Source organism: Homalodisca vitripennis, chromosome 5 (genome assembly GCF_021130785.1).
Source record: "Homalodisca vitripennis isolate AUS2020 chromosome 5, UT_GWSS_2.1, whole genome shotgun sequence".
Lineage (NCBI taxonomy): Eukaryota > Metazoa > Arthropoda > Insecta > Hemiptera > Cicadellidae > Homalodisca > Homalodisca vitripennis.
The window spans coordinates 52,590,484-52,611,128 of NC_060211.1; the positions used below are offsets into that span (position 1 = coordinate 52,590,484).

The window sequence follows — 20,645 nt, forward strand, 5'->3', positions numbered from 1 at the left end:
TAATATGCATAATATTTACAAATAAATTTATTGAAGAATTTGTTAAGTTCGTGTTTAAAAACTGCTTAATATGGTTATTAGTCAGATATCTTGATTTTAGTCTCATTAGAACAATATTGATTCACGTGCACTGTACAACCAACCTTTTTTTTGTCATAGACTTAGCTTTTTTCAGTTTTTGATGTTTACGAACTTTACTGTTTAAATACTAAAAAGGTATACACCTAGAAGATAAAATTTAAAAGCATGTAAACACTACGATAAAAAATATCAAAAATAGGGCGTAAAGTGCATGAGTTTAGAAATGGTTTTTATGGGAGAAAACAAAAAGTCCTTTCACTACAGTCGTCTCTTAAATTAATATTAAACAGAATAAAAAGGTTAAGAATATTTTATTATTTTAAAACTGTGAAACGAATTTACTTTTTTAGGTTGCTCCAAACAAAACGGTAAATGTTTATCAATACCTAAATGTAATAGCTAAATGAATGTTTTACTTACGTTATCTACAAAAGCGCCAGATGTTCTTTAAATAATCAAACCTAACCTATGATGATGATTCTTACTAGGAAGCCACTATTCAAAAGTAACAATTATGCTGTGGAAATACACTGTACACTCCTTCGACAAGACTGCACGACTGAGGTAGAATCAGAGTGAAGAATGTGTCAGGACAGGACAAGGTGGTGATACAGACGTACCTAGAATACCGCGGCTTGCGAGGGTGGGGAAGCTCAGCACCGAATTCCGGTCAGCAGACCTGATAACAGAAACAGAGGCATCTTTCAGCTGCACTGCAGGTGTCCGCAACATACCATTCATACCTTCGCAGGATGTTTCTTTATGACGCCATTTGCCTGCACGTTTGTACAATTTATGGATGAAGAGAGTTCAAGACTTGAAACTTAGTAATCACTTACGTTTCTGAATTAAATATTTTAAACAGTTAAAAATGTCATAATTAGGGAAAATTTGAGGTATCTAATTTTTAGCACAATTTGAGTCCACATTGAGGTACGATATTGTATTTTGGAGTTTACCGTAAATTTTAATAGAATTTGAACCCTCCAAGAGCTGTAGTTATATGACCTTGAGTTTCCACCGATAACAACAACGTTAAACCTCATGCAGTTTTACGCCCTTATGGGTTCTGGTCGTAGATTCATGGGGGTGGGGGGAGATCTCTCATTAAGATAAAATTAATACTCATCCAAACGTTTCTTAGTTTTTTGTAAAATGTATACTTTTTGAACATTTAAACAGTGAAGTACAACAAAGTTTGAGATTTTTTATGAATAACCCATATAAGTATCGAAAAATAAAAAGCGTTCAGATGCGTACCAAATCGTCATCAAAAAAGGGCGTAAAACTGGATGGAAGTTTAACATATTATTCTTATGAAGCAAAACTAAAAGTAATTTTACTACGGGGGTCGTATTAAGGAGGAGCGCGGTCATAAGCCGTAGAGGACGTTCCGACCAGGTGGGATTCTCACACTAGATTCTCTCTCCTCTTCACTATTCTATTTTTGTTTATCGGAACAAACATTTTTTCCCTAATTTTTAATCATGAATATGACACTCGATGTAGGAACAAATTGATCACAGAAAGTTTTAGACTTAACCCTTCCCGCGCTACGGCAATTTGGGACGCACCATACCCAAACGCTACATATACCTCAAAAATTTTTTTCCCCATAAAGTCAACGCTAATGTTGTATTTGAGTTTGTTACCATATAAAAAGACTTTTGGGAACGAAAAAAAGTATAATTTTTTAATACGTTTATTTAAATTATAAAACAATATAAATACACCAAATTTAACGAAATGTTGAACGAAATTTTACTATCGTGTATAATATTATATTATAGTATATTATATGTATAGTATGTATATTATACAATTAAAATAAAACATTAATGGGTATAAAAAGATCTAAAATTAGCCATCACGGTGTTCAAGATAACGTCAACGTGTGGTACGTCTTGAAACACGTATCCGGGTGCAGGTTCGGCCGGGCGGTGCATGTCTCGCACACGTAAATGGTCTCCTTGCGTAAACCGTTGCGTGTACACACAACAAATCTTCCCAATATGTCAAAAACCAATTTGACAACGTGAACACAACAGTTCCACTCGCAGTCCGCGAACGAACTAAACCGGCGAGTTAGTTCGTCAGTAGTGCTTTGTGTTTGGGTAGTGCGCTGCCATTTTGCAGCTTGGAGAAAAACCGGGAGGCGGGGACAACTATTACTGTGCTTTTCTATTGAGGGATAAATACTCCACCAATTGCTGCACTCCACCGGCAAAACTGAGAACTACTTACTCCCAATAATAACCTCAATGTTTAAAAGCGAATATATTTGTCAACAGCGTTTTGAGCAAAGTAAATATTGGCGGTTATATTTGTCAACAGCGCACGAAGGGTTTTGTTTTCAAAAACTTGATATTTTTGCGGCCCATATTATGTAGGTAACTTCACAATATAAGCCAGGTACAAGCCAATCAATGTAAATACATTTAAAAGGGATCTAATCAAGGGCCTACTTAGTGGAGAAGGCTTTTTACAGTCTTCAGGAGACTATCGAGATTCCACCTTCTTGAAGAGACTAACAACGCATACATATTGGAAGGCGGGTTTTTATATAGTATTCTTTTGTGATATTTTGATTTCTGATGTTTAATTTTATTGCAATACGTATTTAACTAATTCTTACTCACTTATTACACCAAACGTGCATGAATTATGTTATGATTGACACAGACACAGACAACATTGTTTATGTTATATTGTGCACCATAACGGTTCTGATTATGATTTCGATGTTTCTAAAGAAAAATAAAGACAGGGAACATTTGAATTGAACCGGCCTTGACTGAGCGCATGCTGCGAGTGAAGTAATTACTACAACTCCTCTAACTGAGTCAAACCTCACCACCAAAAGTAATAAACATGGTTCATGGTTGTGCGAGGCATGGATGAGTAGGGTGGCATAACAGTGTTTAGAGACTGGCTTGTAATGAGTCTGAATGTATTCGTGATCAATATAGTCTACTAACTATCTATTTTAAATAATGTGGGACAAAGCTTTAGAATCAATGAAAACTTAAAGAATGACGTTGTTAAGCCTCGGACTGGGCTTCGGTACGAGGACCTTATAATGATTTATTTTCTTTGTAAATTGTGTTGCTAATAAATAGTGTGTACTTCAGAATATGAAGAGGAAACTCTAAATGTCTATTCAAAGTTCTTACACTGTATATAAGCTCAGGCGCGTCGCCAGCGGATGGCCCAGAAGGGGGGTGGGACAAGCTGATATGAAGAATGAGAAAAGTATGATAGTGGTCGGCAGATTCTTTTTTGATTCGGTTAATTGAAACATAATTTTTGAGGGTTTTTGTAAACTTCTCTATCACTTCAAAGACCAGTTAAGTCAAAGACTTAGGACTTTTGTTGCTTTACATTTGGTAACTTTTTAGAGTCTCTGTTGGGGAGGGGAGTAGATTCCCCTCCCTACCCTCCCTTGTATGCTATATTAACAGTTTGTTTTTCAAAAACTAAATTGTGATTCATGTTAATACAAAAAAACTTGCTGTTAAACTATAATACAATCTTGTGTCTAAGCCACGAATGTTATCCATTTTAAAGTTTCAATACCTAACGATAAAATTTGTTACAGTTTCAACTGATGAGAACTTGAGAGGAAATCTGTATTTTGAATTGAAAAATATAAAACTCAGTTCTGTTGCTTCCGAATTTTATTTTTCAACATGTTTGAAAATTGTTACGCTTACACTTAGCATTTTCACACAGGGCTTATTTTTCATTAGTCAGTACAAGATATTGTGTTATCTGGTGAAAACAACTCATGCAACTTCCTCATCTGTAATGTTGGAATGGATATTAAAATATTTAGGCGATGTTTAATGTAAAAGGCCTGCAATCAATAAAGCAGACGTTCGCCTGACACGAACTCTCCAGATAGCAACCACTGTACAATTCGGAACACACACGTGTCTGAAACATACACATCAGTTTGAAATATAAATGAATTCTTGTTACTTTGGCTTTTGTTTGAATTTCCCCACAGTATTCAAGGGAAACCATAGACAGTTCATTTCTAATGGAATCCCAAACATTCGTAAGGTAAGTGATTGTCATTGTTCACGAGTATCTGAACAAGATGTCATAGTATTTGTTTCTATCGTGTCTAAAGTTTCAGTAATATTTATTATAACACTGAAGACCAGTAGGTCGGTGGCTAAAAGTAAGGTGACGAAATTATATTCAAGTAACCACATGTGAGTGAGGTAGCACTATTATATTAACTTAAAAACTATATACTTTTATGTTTATTTGTACAGTTTTTTATTCGATTTACGAGATTTCTTTGTAATTTTTTATGAGTAAAGGTTCAAATTTTCGTTTTACTGTTATAAAGACGTGCATATTTTCAACACTGAGCCACAAAGGGAGCATGAACCACAGAATAAAGAGGTCCTATTGCATGAAGGTGCTTGCTGTTATTGGAGATGTTTCTTGTGATTTGACCTGTGCTAATCACATGTATTTGTGGCAATAAGAAATTTTGCCCTACGATCAAATATAAGATATCACATGGTTTTTATTTTGAAGTTCCTGATATGGAAAAAATTAAACACAAGCAAAAATTGCTGTTCTTGTTACTTTAATACATCAATTCACGTCTTCGTGGGAGAAAATGTGTGAAAATTATGCAACATTTCTTTGTAAACTTTAACTTTACCTCCATTCATTATATTTGAATACTTTATTAAATAATTAGCACAAGCGTTCAATATCTTTCAGAAATAATGTTTCATTTACGCTATCAGGTCTAATTCCATCGTTAGCCTGCCACCTGGCGAAGTGGTATAAGGTTGAATCATAGTAGTGTGAAGAAACACAACACTGTTATAGTTTTATGGTAGTAACGTATATATAGTTTGTCTCTACATTGTTTTAAAATCGAATTTATTAAGTTCATTATAATAATCACTATATGTTTTGTAACCAACCGGTTACAGCTGGTATTTATTATTAACCGAGATCCATTGTAACATTATTCGCTGCATCCATTCGTTTATTATCTGAATGTGTTATAAATAAATAATAATGCCTTTATTTACAAGCGTTTCTCAATTTATATTCTGTTTTTCAGAACAACCCAAGGCATCAGTGGCCTTACATTAATACTAAAATTTATAACAATTAAATATGATTAAAATGTTTTAGCTTAACTATAGGCTAAATAATAAATTATTATCTAGTTGCTCACTTAAAATTTGTAAAACAAAAACCGTGCAAAATCATATAAAATAACAGCTTAACTATGATCGTTTACATCAATTAAATATTGATCATGTTTAAATGAGGTACAACTATATTTTTTGAGGCTAGTGGGGAGATTGTTGTATAACTTAGGGTCAAAGTATGAAAAGCTCCTCCTCCTGACGTCAAGCTTTAAAAAAAAAATCTACGATATAGCTATGGTGGGTACTACATTGAAGATCGTATAAAAAAACCGTGGATTTTGATTTTGCTAAAGTTGTATATTTGTCAAAATGTTAATTTTGATAAGAAAAATATTAAAAAAAACATGTCCTTTAATTAAATTATATTGAATAAAAACATATAATTTCTAGAAGTTATAATGTTCACACTTTAAAAATTTCACACATTTGTCTTCAACAGTTTTTATTTGGATTTGATCAAAGCATGGCCCAATTTCTCTACTTGAAATACCATTTACGCCTACTTATTTATACCTAATTAAATGCCTGCAATTTCACGTGAAGTGATACAATATTTTTTATATTCAGAGAAAGCATCTTAAAGGGATATAAATTTAATATAAAATATTTCCCAAACCCAAAATCGATTACATTACCTAAATTAGTAATGAGTGCATATTATTTATTTTGGTACGCTCTGACGATTTTGTCATCATTTGGTTGTCTAAAAAAATAATGTATTTTATTTTAAAGCTGTTCAAAATCAATAAATAATTTTACAAGAACATTACGAAATCATTCTTTTTGTCAGCTTCTGGTAGAACAATTTTCACAAAAACTCACGAACAAGTTTTTAGAAGAGGGCTGCCAGAGTTTTAAAGCCTAGGGGCCCAAGATTGTAGAATCCGCCACTGCTTAGAATACAGAGATTCATTTCAACACTCGTGTTTACAGTTCCAAGATTACATCCGCGCGGTAAGCAGCACACTGTACACATTTCAGTACAACATTAGATGTTGAGAAACTGAACATTCATATTTTATCACAGTAATAAGTTCTATATTAAAAGTTGCACACTTCACCAAAAATTTTGTCACACTAAACTACGAGTACACTAACACGTTTTAAGAATCCATTGAGGATGTAAATGTTCCTACATAAATCTAATGAACAAATCCATCAAAAATAAAACAACACATATCAACTCAATAATGCCTATATAAAAGTCACTTCTAACAAATAAAAGTTGAATCTACAGTTAATTTATATTTAGTGTACCCACTGTTTTGTTAACGTTATTCAGATCAAATCTGTTTTTTTCTAATTTTACTTATCATCAGATTTAAATCTTCAAATAAAGTTATGATAAACGTAGAATTGGATGGAATTTTTTGTAATTAATTATAATTTCTGTTTGAATCTATATAATTAAAAATTAAAACAAATATTGTAGTTGACGAGTGGAAAGATCGACATTGATCATGTGAACTACTGAAGTTTCACGCGAAAATGTAATTTTTTTGCGTATTAGACTAATGTTCGATTTTTATGAGAAACCTAGACCACTAGTTGATGATTTCAAACCGGAAGTGCATAAATCTATGACGTTAATTCCTTGATTTTAGCATAAAGATCCAGATATTTCTGATCTCGAAGATGGATGCCAATAACCCACGCCAACATGTTACACGTTTCTGGCAAACTCTCATTTCTCTACGTCACATCGTCGTTTTATCTTAAGTTCATTACAAATTATCCCTTTTTTGCCCACTGAGTCTGAACATGTTAAGGAGTCGTCCGTTCGAAAATTAAGAAACACAATAATTCAAGTATGATTAGTTAAAATGAAATTGTTTGGAATAAAATATGACATGCCGAATACATCAGAAATTATTCCAGCTAAATGGAACAGAGTTTCAGATTTTATTTTTGAGATAAAATTCATATAATTATAAATAATAACCTAAAATTTGTTACTTTCATAGTACAGCCCAAACATTTAAAAAATGGCAAGGCTCCTTTTAAATTTAAGTTTAAATAATAAATGAAATGCTCAAAGCGTTTGAGCGTGACATGGTGCAAACTGTTTTTGAGAGGATATTGTCTTTTCTTTCAAAGCTGTAGCCCTCAAAATTAATTTACCTAAAGACAAAAAAAGACGGTTTTTGGATCACTCCATGAGTGATTACAATCTTTAAAACAGGAAACGTAAGCAATTTTGTAACCAGGCACTAATGAAAATGTAAAGTTTACAATATGCACGTGAGGTATATCTTCAGGAATGCTTTTTAATAATTTATGACTATATTACACATTTATTGAAAGACAATTCAGAAAATAATCTTTTTCATAAAAGTTGTTTTAAAGGTAATATTTTTATTAATAAACATTGTCTGTAATATTTTATATACATATTGTAAAAATTTTATATCCTTATCTTTAGTAGTTTTCATTTGAATTTGATTATAAAATGTCTCTAATTTTGCCTCCAGTGCAATGATCTTCACTTGGAATGATTTGTTTTATATTTCCTGTCTTCTTTAAAGATAGTAATCAGAATTTGTAAACAAATGCATAGCTATATATACCAACCTAAACCGATTATATCACTTTGGGGCTTTATTGCAGAGCAATGAAACGTAATTTTAATCATCAGCTACTCTAATAAAAAAAGTTTACCTGCTCTTGACAAAGCCTCTCAGGAAAAATGGTCTGTAATAAAACCAAAAAGCTCGAATATCGTTTGAAAATGTGCAAGTTAGTAGTTATTTATAATACGGTTTAATAGTCATACTATTCACTTGCTATTTAACAAAGTGGTCGTTGACAACCCAATTATATGCTGTCATCTTGTTTAAATACTGATAGTTCCAAATTGGTGAGTAATAACTATGGATAGTTTTCTAGTTGAAAGGAACAGACAGAGAACTACACGAATAGAATAAGTATACAAATTGGTGAGTAATAACTATGGATAGTTTTCTAGTTGAAAGGAACAGACAGAGAACTACACGAATAGAATAAGTATACAAATTGGTGAGTAATAACTATGGATAGTTTTCTAGTTGAAAAGAACAGACAGAGAACTACACGAATAGAATAAGTATAAAAAATTGCAGGACGTCTGTTTTTCCTCAGCGTTATGGAATATTTATGACCCCAGACGGACACATACAGTAGGATGCTGCAACAAAGTCGGATGCTCTACTCTTAAGAAGAGAAGCGTGTTTTGTAACTCAATACATTTTTACAAATCGTTGTATTGAACTCCTGTTCCTCAAAATCGACATTCGATTTTTTGAGCTAATGTATACTAAGTCGAAATTTTTAGATACATACATAGGTAGTAGATCAAACATGGGTAAATATAAGCAAATAATGACATTTTCAGAAAACGTTCATAAAAATATAATTAATATAGAGGTATAGTCAAAATGTGTTAACTTGAAAACGTAACCACTTCTTACTCTCAAAAAAGTCAAAAAGTATTTATTTTTTTCATAAAAAAAAAACATTTACATCTAGTTTACATACATTTCCTTAGGTGAAATAAAATATACTACAATAACTAATTACGTTGCTGTAAAACTCTATAAAATAAAACTTAGAAATTAATTCCCAAACTAAGTAAAAACTTGTGTTTTGAGAATGAGTCCTGTAATGTACCGCATTGTTACTTAATATTTTATTGTAGCTTAATTACAACAAATTAAAAAGAATTTCTATAAAAATAATTAAAATTTCTGTAAAAATAAATATATATAAATATTCAGAAACTAAAAATTATCAATTGATTATGTTTTTAATAATTTAAAAAGAATATACTAAAGATTTATTTGGTTATATGGGAAAAGGCTATGGCAGTTGCAACCCTCCCACCCCCCACCCCCTCTTAATGACTCGTACGTCCCCAATCACTCGCACTCACATACACTCAATACACACTACTCGAACAGCGCACACACACACACCCACACACACACACACACACACACACACACACACACACACACACACACACACACACACACACACACACACACACCGCACACACTCATACACACCGCACACACTCATACACGCTAGCGCACAATGACAACACATTTGTGCTACGTTAGGTCGAAAGTTAAGTTTATATTTGTTTTGTTATCTATAGATTGATGTTATAATTTGTTCCGTTCTGTCCCTTCCAACCTCCAGTAACCATGTATTAACTTTCTTTTTATATGTCGTGCTTGTATAAAAGTTGTTTTGCTGTAGGTCTTCAGGTATATTTCTGTATAAATATTGGGCTATAATGAACGGATTAGTGGTAAAGTTCTTAAGAGTCTTGGTATACGTATTCCAACATTGTCCGCTTTTCTAGTGTTGTAGTCGTGAGTTATTTCGTCAAAGATTTCGTCGAGTCGCTTGTGTATATGCATCAACAATTTTCATATTTTCTAACTCTCACACCTTTCTTAGTAATGTTTTATTTAGAAATGAATGTCATAGATCATACACTTAAACACACGACGAGAACTGATCAGATATGGTAAAAGTTGTGGGCTGAGTGCTTATTGAATGAAGAAGCCCTCGGGGGAGCTGGGGGTAAATGTAGTAAAGTCGAGCTCGTAGCATAAAATTTCTTTATTTATTTATCAACAGACAAGCCATTTTATAATCAGACTTAATATATCTTAATAATTCATAGTAGCAAGAATTTACATGCAATACAATGTTTTATAGTAATGCACACAAATATTGAGATTAATATTTACCAATAGAATTTGAATTAACAGTGGTATAGCATATAACATAAAATGTGAATATAAAGCTAATGCTACAATTGAACAGATGACTGATGCTACAAATTATAGTACCCAAATAATAATACAAATTTTAATAAATACATAGCATAAATTACAACGAATATGTCAATTAAATAAGTATCAGAAGTAACAGTTAAAAAAACATTGAACTTATCAACAACACCTCTAAACCACAAATTAAATAGATGCCAGTAAACAATAACAAAGAATAGATAGAAAATATTGCAAAAATGTTGCAATAACTACTGACAGACACAAACACACACGCTCCCCCCTCTCTCTCTCTTTCTCTCTCTCTCGACTTTTTTTACTAATATCCAGGATATAGGATCACAATCAAACCGGTTTTCTTCAATATTTTTACAGAGATCAACTTTAGATGTGTTTTTGAGGGGGTTCCGAGCTCAATAGTAACAGACCTATTTGTCTAGCCGATGCCTACTTTAAGAAAGTAGGCATCATGTTTTGGTGTAGGCATCTATAACATCTCCGTGGTGTAATTATGGGCGACAAGGGGGTAGAACCCCTTCAAAAGCTCTAAAAATAAAAATAAATAAAACTGCAACCTAACTCGTTTGACATACAGCAATTAAATGTTTAACTATGAATTACACCCATCTAATCTTTTCAAATTCAGATTGATTCTTATATCTTACTTTCTGGTGTGCTCTTCAATCAGATTCATTCCCTCCCAAAGCCAAATCCTAGTTACGCCACTGTCCACCGTATAGTGGACTATAGATTGGAACTATTAACCAGTTTACATCAAAATTACAAGAAATTCAATGTTGGCAGTTATCGAGGGTTTACGTTTGTTGACACAAATTTAGCTTACATTTTTAGCTTCCAAGGATGCCAACGTTGGAGGTGTTTGCGCTTGTAGCAGCATGAGATTACAGGACTTTTTTTCTTAGGGCCAGATCAGTAGACAGTGATCTCGTATTGACAGATTTGAATGAAGATGATATCGGTATATCAATTGTCAGGATAGCTATATGTCTACTAGTGATTTTTATATTTTACATTTTACTTACAGTTTTTAACCGGAAACGAGAGGAAATGTGAGAGTAAAAGTGGAAGATGAAGTATTACCAACATCGTCCCTCAAACATTATTGCCGAAATATGTTGGTAACATTGTTTGATCTTTACCAACTACTGGCGGGTAATGTTCAGAAAACTGTCAGTAAACAAATATCGGCCGCAAAGTTTCTACGAAAACATGTTGTCAACTCCGGTGAAAACATGATTTTATGTTTACATTCAATGCGATGCGATCTGATCTGAGCATTTTAATAACGCTGCGACCATGTCTGGTCCGAGATACCAGCACGTACTGCGCTTGCGCTTGCACAATACTGTGAGATCTGTATCTGTGACACAGACTTTGACCGATATACTGTTTCGCACAGCGTCGCGCTATATAAACTGTACATATGCCCGCATTACTCGCTTTGTAAAACAACTGTAACAATTTTATTCATAAGACTGCTGAACCATTTTTACAAGACACATTTTTATAACGTATTCCCAAACTAATGTACATCGCACTGCTTATTTCCGTACTAAGCCTAATGCTGTTGTTCTTTTCAACTTCAAAAAATAGGGTGGAGGATGTGCTGCGGTCTTCAATGACACAGGAAAGACTGTCAAGCCTCTGGGTTATGAAACCCCATAAGAGGTATGTTAAACTTCATTCACCTTTACACCCTTGTTTTTGGACCCAGAATAATGGGAAATGTCTCATTTTAAATATATAATCAGTAAGTATCCAAACGATTACCTATGCTTTTCGTTGTAAGGCATACACTCTTTGAGTAATGTAATCTAAAAAAGTACAAAACGGATTTAATTTCTTTTTCTAAATAACCAATAAGAAATGTTAAAAAACTAAAACGCGTTTGGATGTGCATGAAGTATATATTCCAAATGAGACATCTACCACAACCCAACGCCCACAGATAAAAACGAAAACGTGGCTGAGATTTAACCTTATCCTCATGGAGCTAAAATCACGATGGCCAGCTCCTATTGTTGAACAGGTGTAAATTACTGGAAAAGATTATCAACATTGATGACTCCACAAGAGGATAAATTAAGCGAGACAGTAAGTCCTGCATTTGACAATGATGTTTTATTCCCATTATATTTTGTAAGATCACTCAGCTTAGCTATATTCACTGTATGACTCTCTAATTACTGTTGACACGGTGCTCAAAATATTCAAAGGCCTTTTCTGTGGTTCTGAAAAATGTAACAGAGGATATAAACCTTGAAACTGAGAGGCCGACAGAGGCACGTAGTCACAACTCTGTACCACTATAAAGTCAACAAATACTACAGTTATTGTTCTATTACTGACCTTTTCCGTGGCGCATGGGTTCTGCGCCGTGCTAAATGCTTTGAGAAACGAATTGCATAGCCTCGGAATTGTTCACGACTTGAATAACATAATTCATATACCGCCAGTTCACAGAAGCAGACATTTGGGAAAAAACAAAACTTTTTACTAAGTAGAATACAGAAGCTTCATTCACGTGACAAAATAGTACACTAAGCTCTTGCGCTGATCAGCTGAGCAAGAAGATCCCACCTCGACTACACAAACAAGAAAAACATTCTTGGCAAACGACAAACTCGTTGATCTCAATTTTAAAATCTCATCTTGGAACACGGCTGTCAAAGTGATATCATCAACAATGAAATCAAAATCATCGACAGCAGATTACCCTATCCAAAAGCACAGCTTACACGAAGTGCTAACTCATCCCTGCCACAAATAGTCGAAGTCCATCCAAAGAGACAAATTGTTATGACACCTAGAAACCCATATCTCACCTGATTGAGCAAATTATTGCATGAATGGCTCACGTAAACCACAATCAAACCTCATCCCACAGACCAAAGGATGAAATATACCGGTTACAGGCGAGCGGTAGTGAAGCCAGGTCAGAACGGTTTCATCAATAAAGAATAGGGAGAAAACGCTTCTTGAGTCCTCATAATCGAGTGTTGTGCCTTTGTATTTCACTAATTATTATAGCCTACTATTGTAAAGTATTGCAGTATTCCACATACCGTAGTTATGGTGGGAAGGTTGGATTCAATTCGAATGATGAGTTCAGGTCCCATCATCTTCCGCTTAGTGCAGTGTTTGACATTGTACTTCATTCCTGGAACTGGAGTCTACGACTTTCTGAAGAGTCGGAAACGAATTTTTAACATTCTTTGGACATTAGATGTACCTAGAATACAAAATTAAGAGTAATCCAGAAGAGTTCTCATTGTCTCATCAGGTGCACAATTCAGATTCTAGGAGTCAAGTCTGCAACAGCGTCAGATTCCAGACGCTGCTCTAAGCAGAATGTAAGATGACATAAACTCAGCATTAGAATCGCATTATACTAATACTGTATTATGTATACTTAAAAAGTATAAGAAAATAACACTAACATATTTGGAGTATTTTATGCAATGTATTTTTATGTATTTTGATGTACTTTTAATTTGTTCTGTGCTTTATCAAAACATTTTTCACACTTAAAAACTTCTTTAATTTTATTAACTAACCATGCATATCAAGTAAAGACAAAAACGATCGCTATACAATTATTCCTCCTTATGTGTTATGCTACGTATTACACTTAATTACAACTATAGATATCAAATCATTACTGTCGGATGTTAACCTTAATTTAACTGACAATTGTAGAAGATTTACTGCATAATACCCAATGAGAAAGTTTGATAAAAATTCAACAAACGTAGAATATTGGGTAGGTCGCCTCGGTAGTGGCAGCCGTCTCATTAATAAAAACGGCTTAGCCAACCAGCACTATTTTATTACAACTGTAATAATACTTTAAGGTAGTGTAAGTGAAGAAACACGGCTAATTAGAACTGAATTAAAACCAGGTTCAATGTTACCACCAATAATAAGGGGACGTGGTTCTGCAGTTTTTGTAAGAGAATACCTTTGTTTTTGTAAGAGTCTATTCTTTGGTTTGTGTTTAGTTAACAATTTGCAGATTGTTTATACGTGTGGATACAATCTTCATGCTGTGTGCAGAATGATTTCAGAATTATATATCTGTATGAAAAACTTTGTATCTGATACTCGCAGTCTCTGTTACTGTTTTTTGTCCACAGTAGCCACACAAAACGTCGCGCCGCGGCTTTAGTTTGTTTTTCTTTAACTTTAAACCATTATATTTTACTACTGAAGAGGAGTTGGAAAACCCACATGTTTTTTGAAGAAGGTTTAACCGTGGCTTAAACTTACTATCTAACCTCAGGTTGAAGATTGACGTAGGTTACATAAACTCTATTAGAATGACCCCTACAGATTTTGGGCATTGTATGACTTTTACAGATAGCAAAGAAACGTAAAACTTGCAGAGCTTTCATATCATCATTTGGCTTGTTGTAACCTTGAGAACTTAGCACGTGGGGATTCTTATACCAGTTTGGAATACATGCTTATTAAAATGTCCAAACTGACAATATCAAGAACAATTCCACAAATTTGTGAAGCTATTATCACCGCAGTTTTGTAATAAGTCTGTAACGTCTACGATGAGTTAGTTAAATAATTTACTTAACATTTAAAATGCATTCGAATATTAAAATTAAAATACACAACGAATTGGAAACATTTCGTTAGAGTTTTAAACCACATTTCGCAAATATATAGCTAAATCCGTTACCAATATTAACATTGCCAAAATTCATATTTTTGTCTTTTTTCACTACTCAAAAGTTGGTCTCCTACATAAAAAATACTAGTTTAATACCCATGCCTTGCTACGGGATCAAAACTTAATCTTATTCCACATATATGAATGTTGAGTTTAGCTCCCGTTAACATTTCTCTTAATTCAGTGTATCTGATGCTGTCACAGACTTGATTCCTGGAATCTGGAGGCATGCTCGTCTGAAAAGGTGGAAAACAAGTCGACAACGAAGAAGCTCTAAATGAACTCTTTACAGAGTTTACACATCGGAGACACCTAGTCTACAAAATATAGTGTAATATAGATGAAAAGAGAGGTATTATCATTATCTCTTCATGTGCACAATTGATTGCACTACGATGTTTTAGATCACGGTGGAGTAACCGAGTTTTATAGACGTAACGTAGCTTTAGTGATAATGGTTGAGTTTAGCTTCAGTCAATCAAGGCTAGCAAACAAAAAACCAAGTAAGTATTAAAAATATTGTTTTATAACATAATTATGAAAAGGTTTTCAGGTGAAAGTAGGCCAATGTTCTTAAATTAGACGCAATAATAAACTTCTAACACTAGGCAATAGGAATTGAATTCTGCTGGGAGCATTTGCTGTCATAAACCCCGTGCGTTTCTTGGGTATCCGGTCTATTATTTTCCACATGTTTCAAAAAGTTCAAAAGCCATATTGATAGGCATAATTGAACGAGGACTTTTCAATAACTTAAGAGAGGATACTTAAATACTATTTGTAGACAATTTCAGCTTCCTAGGGTGTGCGTAAAGAATGGTAGGCCAGCTCCTTCGTAAAATTGAGGTAGGCAACATGCACACACATTTTTCTGAAGTAAATCGTGGGCATTGAGAAGACTCATCTTTCAAATCGTTATACCTAGCCACGAGTCATGTTGATTGCAGCAAATGCTTTACACAAAAATTTTCATCTGGATAGTGAAGTGTTCGTGGAATTCCAAGTCAGTAATGATTACTTAATTTACATCCGTACCCACTCCATCTCATTAGTTTCCGAAGTTCAGGACCCTTAACAGAGGCTTCCATCTGAGGCCATCTCATGGATGACGATATGTCTTGAGGTATACTCTAGGAGGAACTTTGGGAGGCATTCCTAACTCAGGAACCCACCGGAAGTCTAAGACTTAGAGCCTCCGGATGAGCTGTAGTCGAGAACTCTACGATGGCAAGTTTTGTACCATCGGTTTGGGAGTCACTGACATTGAAGAATACACGCACAACGTCTTGTAATTCTATTGGCATCTGTTAACACAGACTTAAGCACACACACGCGCGCGCGCCTCTCATAATTGATTACGTAAGTCCGGCAGTAAGGAAAGGCAGGCTTAAAAATACAAGCGTCACACCTATCGTAAACCAAAACAGCCAGTTGGTTAGTTGAAATCGTTAGTTTTTTGTTGTACATAAGTATTTTATTTAGTTATTATTTACATATTGTTATTTATTACTTGTCGTGTTATTGGTATTATCAAGTACAGTATTGTATTTTTGTCTTGCAGTACAGTATAGTATTATATACAGGGTGTCCTGTAACTCTCTGGACAAAGGTATACCACGTTATTGCTAAGATCAAGACAAACATATTTCACTATATGAACACTATATGCTCGTTCCCCTGATTTATCTCCGCTGGATTTTTTTCTTTGCGGATACCTCAAAGATAAAGTTTATCGTACTAAGCATCGAGATTTGGCGCACCTAAGAAATCTCATAGTCCAAGAAGCTCAAGATATTCCTCGTGACTACCTTCAAAATGCAGTGGATGGCTTTTACAACCGCCTAGGACATTGTCAGACGATGGTAGGGGAACATTTTGAACACTTACTTTGATCACAGGTACTTAAAAATTGGTGTTTACTTGTAATACTTAATAATTTACATTGTTCAATTGTTTTAAAATTCAAATAGCTATAACTACTGAATTAAACCACCTTTTGAAGTCCGGTTTGCGGCATTGTACTCTGCTAAGTAAGACCTTTAATTTGATACCAAACTTGACCTATGCTGCTATTTAAGAATTTTGTCCGACTCCTTGTGGACCGTCCCCCAAAGGGACTATCTGGTCGTTAATTGGGCGGATATGTGCGTTACTATCACCAGTAAGCACGTGTGAACTTTGGTATTTTTTTATATTGTGGTTTAAAAATTAAAAAAGAGGTTCCAGACTTAATTGACACCCTGTATACAGGGTGTCCTGTAACTCTCTGGACAAAGGTATACCACGTTATTGCTAAGATCAAGACGAACATATTTCACTATACGAACATAGGTCTCCGATACTTAGTTTCTCATCTGTCTGTCTGTATGTGTTTTTATAAAAGAATTAATAAATTAAATTATACCAAGTTTTGCTCAAATATTTATTATAACAAGGTAAGTTACTGAATAAAATATAATGAAATTATCTTTAACACTTTCAAAATGGCGGGCATTATAACTTTTAAACTTTGAATATCTTAAAAACCAGTAGTTTTTCTCAAGATTTACCAGAACAAGAATACCAGGGGTAGAAGATTCTTTCACAAATCTGAAATATGTTATTCTTGACCTGGGCAATAACGTGGTATACCTTTATTCAGAGAGTTACGGAACACTCTGTATTGTATTTTTTGGTACAGTACGAGTTAACTGTCTACTTTTAAATTGATATAGCTATCTCGCTATATTCAAATCTGTAAATTAACAAAATGGTCGATGGCTATGGAACATAAAATTAAATAGTAAAATCTCTCGTTGAACAGAGGTTTAACGATAGGGATTATACGGGTTTTAACGTCATTAAAGACAAGGTTGGCACGATTGTCAGAGCCGGGCAGACACTGCAGAAACACGACAATGTTGACAGCAAACAGCGAGCAATAAGTGCTGCCATCTTGGAGGCAAATCTCCAAGCCGTGTGACATGCTAGTCACGTGCTATTAAAGTCATACCTCACACGTAAGTGCAAACGGAGTCTAGTCATAACTCTAACCTGCCGAGAGGTCAATGAGGCGTACTAAGAGGAGGAGTTGGGGCAATCTAGGAAGATTGGCGATTGTACAGAGCAGGCTGCAATTGGTTTTAATCACCAATTAAATACGAGTAATATACTATTTAGGATAAGAAGAGAGACAATAAATCAGATAAAAGGCATTGCCATTTCAACAAATAGTAGGAGAGCTGGCTGGGCGGTGTATTTATTCAATATGGAATTGCAACAACTTTGAGGAAATATTTTACTTTTAGAAGTCTCTGCGAGTTCCAATAAGTTTATAAAATTTTCATACGGATTGCTTAAGTGCAAATATTTATAAAACATATGTAGGCCTACGTCAATTGCAATATCAATGCACTCTGGAATATCATAGCCTAAATATAATTATAATACATATAATTAAATTTTACATTCACATCTACACAAATAGAATGATCTGCTAAGGATAGCTTGGAACACTCGTAATGCATTTAATACACATTTAATACACTTAAGATATATTATTACTGTCTCATCTTATATTTTTGAATGAATTTAATCGACGATACATTAAAAATTTGCAAGTAATCACTTGGTGCAATCAATATTAGAAATGTTGTGCAAGCACCTACTCGATTATTTGAGATTGTGTTACATGCATTATTACTTGCAATATTGTACTTCTCTGCCAGACTATATATCAAAACTATAAAACCCTTGCAATGTATAAGAAATCTAAATAATTATCTCATGAATATAGCTTGTCATGCCTTGGAAGAATTCCGAGAGGTCAGTCTCTGACGGCGTAGGTATATTAAATTGTATTTTTCCACGTTAATTTGTTTAAGATCTGATTAAATTTTAAACGGCATGTATTATATGTATTATCGTTTATATAAATATCATACGATTATGACTAAGTCCCATGCAATTTTGTACTGTTAATTAACAATAAAATATTTTATTTGATTTGAGTACGAAACATCGCTTTTCAGTGATTGAGCTTCCTACAGAATCTTATTGTTTACCGTTATCTAAGAAGTGTATAAAATTGAATGACACTTTTGAGTGGAGCAGAGGAACTATTGTTTACGTCAGTGTAACTGTGATTAGTGTGTTACTCAAGGACGTAGCCAGCGAGGGGGTCCGAGGGGTCCGGACCCCCCAAAATTTTCTATTTTTTCAAATACTTTTTAGCAAACGATTATTATTATTTAAATAATTCAGTATTACTGACATGTACTGCTAAAAGATCGTTTTTAACACTGAAATGGGTCGAGAGCCTATTAAGAAACAATATGGGAAGTGAGCGGTTGACTGCACTTACTCTCCTCCCCCTTTCCTGGCTACGTCCTCGGTGTTACCTAAAGATTTTAAGGTACATGAACGGTTTAACCCCACTAAGTAGATGAACATTTAATGATCATTACAGAAATACAGAGCGCTACGAGACTGCCAAGTAATTGTGGGAACGACGAGATGATGATGTCGGCCTTGGCATCGTACTTCTAGACCAGAGGCAGCCTTAGTACTTAGGCCTAGTAATTTCTTTATTTGATCTCCTTCGCAGCGTGCGAATCACATAACTCGTGTGAGTAAAAACGGATCTTGTGCTTCATACGCCCAGAAGCAGACAAAGCCACAGCATCCATGTTTCCCACAGTGGCGATATTGATGGCGTAAATACAGTTTGTATCAATACTTCGAGGATACAAGGGGTCTGAAGCCTGATCGCGGGTTACTCGTATTGAGCTATTGCAAGCTGAGAATATAACGGTTTGATCTTGTTTTATCAATAATGTAAATAAAACAGCAGAAAGTAAAAATAAAACAAATGTGTGACAAAAACTTAGAAAATCTTTTTAAATTTTTTAAATTTAGAAAGAATTTTGGAATTGAGTGGTTTTCAACAATGTATAGAGAAAGAGATTAATCTGGAGATTAATGGTTAATACATAGGAACAGGGCCTCTGAATGGACGACAGCGCTACCGAATGGTGAAACCACCGGAAATGACGCAAATTCGTGGATGTTTACCCAGGTGGGAGAGAGGTATATCTTCCTGCCAATCGGAATTGATTATGCAGTCGTTTCTCACCGTCGTGTCACCGCATCGGTGCCGAAAAGCCTACTTGCAAGTCGGTCTGAACGTGTTTTTAAAATCGTATCGTCGTATTGTTGAAATGACCGATTGCAAACGGTCTAAGACGTCGGTTTTTGTATCTAATTTAAAGATTACGCAGGTTCAAATCCTGGCTGACTGGTGTACAGATTTAGGCCGCTCACATACACGAGGAACAACAGTGGAGCGAGGATAGAACATTGAGTTACACCTTAGTCAACAGGCAGAAAATTTGAAACGGATTTACCCAGTGGGTTTGATACTAAGCAGGCTGGTAATCGAACACGTGGAATCAAACACGGTTCACTGATGTCTAATATCCCTGATTACAAAACTATAAGCTGTATTTAACTGCAGCTCCGCAATCATTGAAAATGACCAATGGATTTCTAAGGGCAAATTCAGAAGTACCCGCGCGAATCCCCACTACTATACGTCAATTTACAAGATGCAGAGTTTGCTCACACGCAAGTGTGAAACAGACTTCTGCAATGCATGTCAATCAGGGAAGCAGAGTGCGCTTCCAGATCCTACAGAAAAAGTATTAATGTTCTATAATTTAAAAAGGTTAAATCAATTTACGCGTATGTATAGTAACGCGCTTGTTTTTTACATTCAGACCAGTCGTTAATGTATAATAAATTTGATGACCTTAGCTTCCCTTAAGAATCCTATTCAAACTCTTTTTAGCCATACTTTAAAATTCACTAAATGTCTTTCAACATTACAGCTTGCTTGTATAACTTGAC

General features: G+C 34.5%; 1 protein-coding gene across 2 annotated transcripts in view; it reads right to left on the reverse strand.

The window, feature by feature from the left end:
- Positions 1–20,645, reverse strand: part of LOC124362191 (dipeptidase 1-like) — a 71,276-nt gene that overhangs the window by 39,347 nt on the left and 11,284 nt on the right. The window lies entirely within an intron of this gene.